The sequence below is a fragment of the Coregonus clupeaformis genome, unplaced genomic scaffold, assembly GCF_020615455.1.
Source record: "Coregonus clupeaformis isolate EN_2021a unplaced genomic scaffold, ASM2061545v1 scaf0407, whole genome shotgun sequence".
In the NCBI taxonomy this organism is placed as follows: Eukaryota; Metazoa; Chordata; class Actinopteri; order Salmoniformes; family Salmonidae; genus Coregonus; species Coregonus clupeaformis.
Genome location: NW_025533862.1, coordinates 75,001 through 80,054, shown reverse-complemented (window position 1 = coordinate 80,054; position 5,054 = coordinate 75,001). Strand labels below are relative to the sequence as shown.

Here is a 5,054-nt window from a genome sequence, read left to right as displayed (position 1 = left end):
AATTTGATCAGGGCAGGGCAGCACATACAAACTGCATTTAGTCCAATAAAAATACATGATATTATTAGGGTGATAAATAATAATATAATAACATGCCATTTAGCAGACGCTTTTATCCAAAGCGACTTACAGTCATGCGTGCATACATATTTTTTCTTTGTGTATGGGTGGTCCCGGGGATCGAACCCACTACCTTGGCGTTACAAGCGCCGTGCTCTACCAGCTGAGCTACATGACACAAGAGCACTCTTTAGTGGAACAAAAAGTTTACAGAACCTGGTATTCCCAGGCGGTCTCCCATCCAAGTACTAACGAGGACCAATCCTGCTTAGCTTCCGAGATCAGACGAGATCGGGTGTATTCAGGCTGGTATGGCCGTAAGCGAGTGAACAACTCTTGGTACACTATATAAAGACATGAACAAAATTTACCAGTGATTCGAATTTCCGTGCAACTTAATGAACCGACTAAAAACAAAGGCTGAATGTACTGCCTATATTTTGAGGGAAAAGCGTTGTCTATTATTTAATTTGACCAGGGCAGGGCAGCACATACAAACTGCATTTAGTCCAATAAAAATACATGATATTATTAGGGTGATAAATAAAAGGCAGTTGCTCCATGACACATATATTTTGAGGGAAACGCACTGTCTATTATTTAAATTGGTCAGGGCAGGGCAGGTCAGCACATACAAACTGCATTTAGTCCAATAAAAATACATGATATTATTAGGGTGATAAATAAAAGGCAGTTGCTCCATGACACATCTATTTTGAGAGAAACGCACTGTCTATTATTTAATTTGATCAGGGCAGGGCAGGGCAGCACATACAAACTGCATTTAGTCCAATAAAAATACATGATATTATTAGGGTGATAAATAAAAGGCAGTTGCTCCATGACACAAGAGCACTCTCTAGTGGAACAAAAAGCTTACATCACCTGGTATTCCCAGGCGGTCTCCCATCCAAGTACTAACCAGACCCAATCCTCCTTAGCTTCCGAGAACAGATGAGATCAGGTGTATTTTTTTTTTTATATTTTATTATGAAAATCAGACAATTTTACATCATTTCAATCATCATTAAAGGGTGAACAATTCACCCTTTTACAAAACCAGAAAGAAAATACAATAAATCAACAATTAAAACACTCACCTAATCCAATTAATAATTAAACACAAGTTTTCCATTAGATGACATTCTAATAAATGTACTCCCCCACACAAATTCTTTTTCAAAGTTGCCCCCACCATATCTCTGCATTATCTCTATATTTCCCTCCAACATACTCTTAAAAAGTACCTCCACACTCACACATTTCCCTTCATAATGCCCCAAGTTCCTTCTTAGTCTTACAGCATATCGAGCATGACTTAAAACATAATTAACCAAATTAAAATTCAAAACATTACTTTTCCCATTAATACCAAAAAGAAAAAATCTCCTCCATTCCACCCCATTAAAAATCTCCTCCCCCCAATGTTTCACTAAAAGCTCATTTAAAAACTCATGAAAACCTCTTATTCTACTGCATTCAATGAAAAAGTGCATAAAGTTTTCCACCTCTATATGACAAATGTCACATTCTCTATTAATATTTCTGTTGATTTGATGTAAGACCACATTAGTAAAAATCCTATTATGTTTTATTTTAAAATCATTGTCTTCACATTCTATGGAATTCCCCTTTACATTAACATTCCTCCATATTGACTTCACATCCAAATCTACAAAAACCTCCGACCACACTTTCTCAGAAGCAGGCACTCTTATCTCTTTTAAAATACATTTACTATAGACTGTTTTAACTTTCAAGCCTGACAAATCACGTTTCACTCCACCACTTTCATAAAATAAAACCGGCAAACCCCTGGCTCTCTTAACCGCCCCTGTATTTATTAAAACACCCCATTCCTCCGGAATGCACCCTAAAATTCTCTTATACATATTTTCTACTGTAGTTTTGCTTATTTCATCATCAACCTCAACAACATTGTCATAAATAGCTTGTACCGGTAGAAACCCCGGCCTGACCTCATATAGAATGTCACCAATCTGTCGCATCCCAGCTCTCATAAAATATTTACAATACAACATTGTATTATTATATTTGATCTTTGGATTAAAAAAGATAGGCTGATTTAAAATATTTTCCAAACTGTTACATTCATAAGAAATGTGTGGTAAAACCTGCCCCCAAGCCTCGAAAACTTCCTTATAAAACAAAGGTATATTTCCCAACATTTCTTGTTTTACACTCATTAATAAACCATTATCCCCTATCCTCCCAACCTCCTGCAAATACTCTGCAAAAAACTTTTTCCACCCGTAATCTAATTCCCCATATAAATACTTCCGAACCATTTTCACTCTTATTGCTATTTTCCTCACCCTTAAATCCACTAACTTCAAGCCCCCCTCCTCATAACCCGCAATCAATGTTTTAAAAGCGATTTTCGCCCCCCTTCCCATCCCATAAAAATTCAACTAAAATCTTATTCATTTCAATTAAAACCCATTCTGGCACATCTAAGACATTCATGACGTGAATACAAATTGACATCAGTAAAGAATTTATAACAATAACCTTCCCCTTTAATTTTAACAACCTCCCCTTCCACATATTTACAACCTTTCTGACTTTATTTATCACCCCACTCCATGTCAAATCCCTAGCTTCTTTTCCTTTTACACCTAAAAAAACTCCTAACACCTTAAAATATTATTTGGCCTCTTTAAAAGGAAAATTCCCCTCATTTACCTTCCCAATATACATTACAACAGACTTTTCCATATTAACTTTAGCTCCTGATGCTCTTCCATATACTTTAAAACCTTCTATTACCCTTTTTACACTGTCCTCATCTCTAACTGTTATAGTTGTGTCATCTGCATATTGGTGAATCAAACTAAATCCCCCCTGTGGAGTCTGTACACAATTAATAAAATTATCCTTCTTAAGAAAAGCCGCTAAAGGCTCAGCTGATAAAACATACAATAAAGCAGATAAAGGACATCCCTGTCTCACAGATCTCTCCAGAGTAAAATAATCAGTTAAAACCCCATTGCATTTCACCCTACTTTTTGCATTTCTATATAATAATTTAATCCACCCTATTATTTTATTACCAAAGCCAAATCTTTCCAAGACCCTAAACATAAAATCATGTTCTACTCTATCAAAAGCCTTATTTAAATCTATGCTTAAAACAATACCTCCTATCTTATCCCCATTCATTTTGTGTATCACGTCTCTAATCGTATTAATTCTGTCAGCTATATCCCTCCCAGGAACACTATAATTCTGTGTTGGTGCTATAATATCATGTAAAACTCTCTTCATCCTATTCGCTAAAATTTTGGCCAAAATCTTATAATCCACATTTAATAAACTAATTGGCCTATAATTTTCCAATTTCACCTTACTCCCTTTGTTTTTATATAAAATAGTTATCATTCCTGTCACCATTGATTCTGATACACAATCCTTCTCCTCCATATAGTGATAAACCTCCAATAAAATAGGTGCTACAAGACTTTCATAAATTTTATAAAACTCTGCAATGATACCATCTACACCAGGGCTCTTATTCACCTGTAAACCCTTTATCGCATCCATCACTTCATTTACTGTAATCTTCCCATCACACATCACCTTATCTTCTCCATTAATTTTCACCTCCACACTACCTAAAATCTCCTGTACACACCCCTCATCCACCTCCCCTTTTTTAAATAAGTCCTTATAAAAACTCTGCACTGTCTCTAAAATCTCTACATAATCATCTACTACTTCCCCCTTTACATTTTCAATCTGTCTAAGATATGTTCTTCTTTGAGTACTCTTCTCTAATCCAAGAAAAAAGGAAGTGCATTTCTCCCCCTCCAAAAAATACTTTGCTTTGCTTCTTATAATGGCCCCCATACACTTATCCATGTCATATTTACTCAATTTTGCTCTCAACTCTAAAAACTTTTCTATATTATAATTAGGTTCACTGTCACACTTCCCCATTTCCTCAACCAATTTGGCTCTCAACTCATTTTCTTTTCTTTTCATCCTGCCTCTCTTTTTCCTTGCATATCTTATACTAAAAACTTTTATTTTTTCCTTAACCTTGTCCCACCATAAACACTTATCCTCCCCTTTCTGCTTATCCTCCATTTCACATATTATCAAAGATTTAAGTTGTTTACAATAATCCTCATCCCCCAAATAACTCGCATTCATACACCATGTACCACCTCCTATTCTTTCTTTGTCTAAACCCACCGAGAAATTTAAACATGCATGATCACTGAGTGTTGTAAATACATACTTAACATCTTTCATACAATCCCTTAAATCTTCTTTAACTAAAATCAAATCTATTCTGGTTTGTTTTAATTCCCCTAAAACCACCTGCCTTCTAGAAAATTCTCGTTTATCGGGATTGTCATCTCTCCATATGTCAATAAGTTTTTTCTCAACCATCATTTTCTTTAAAACCCCTCTAGATGCATCATTTCTAAAAGCAGCTCCCCTTGTCATATCTAATCTGTCCAATTTCACATTAAAATCCCCCACCACGATGCAATTTCCCACACTCCATCGTCCCACTTCAACAAATAAAACCTTGCGCTCTATTTCATTATTTGGCGCATAAACATTTATAATTCTAAACTTCATATCCATATACTCAAAATCTAAAACTAAAATTCTCCCATTATTATCATCATGTACATGTACCACTTTATCCACCACATCCTTTCTCACTAGAATAGCAACCCCACTAGAATTCCCTCTACCATTATTAACAAAAATAAAATCCCTCCATATTTGTTTTACTTTCAATACACAATCATTGTCCCAATGCGTCTCTTGTAGACATAAGATATCCACATTCTTCATTTGAACTATATTTTGAAATTTATCCATTGTCCTTAAACCATTTACATTTAGGGACACAAACTTAACCATTTCAAAAAATAATAAAATGAAAAGAAATACCTTCATTGTCCTCTACTTTTTGTCCTGTTTCTTTCCTCTTCTATCCTTCTTCTCCCCCC

General features: G+C 35.2%; 1 pseudogene; it reads right to left on the bottom strand.

Moving 5' to 3' along the window:
- Positions 1-264: 264 nt before the first annotated feature.
- On the bottom strand, positions 265-383 carry LOC121583639 (annotated as a pseudogene).
- Positions 384-5,054: the final 4,671 nt, after the last annotated feature.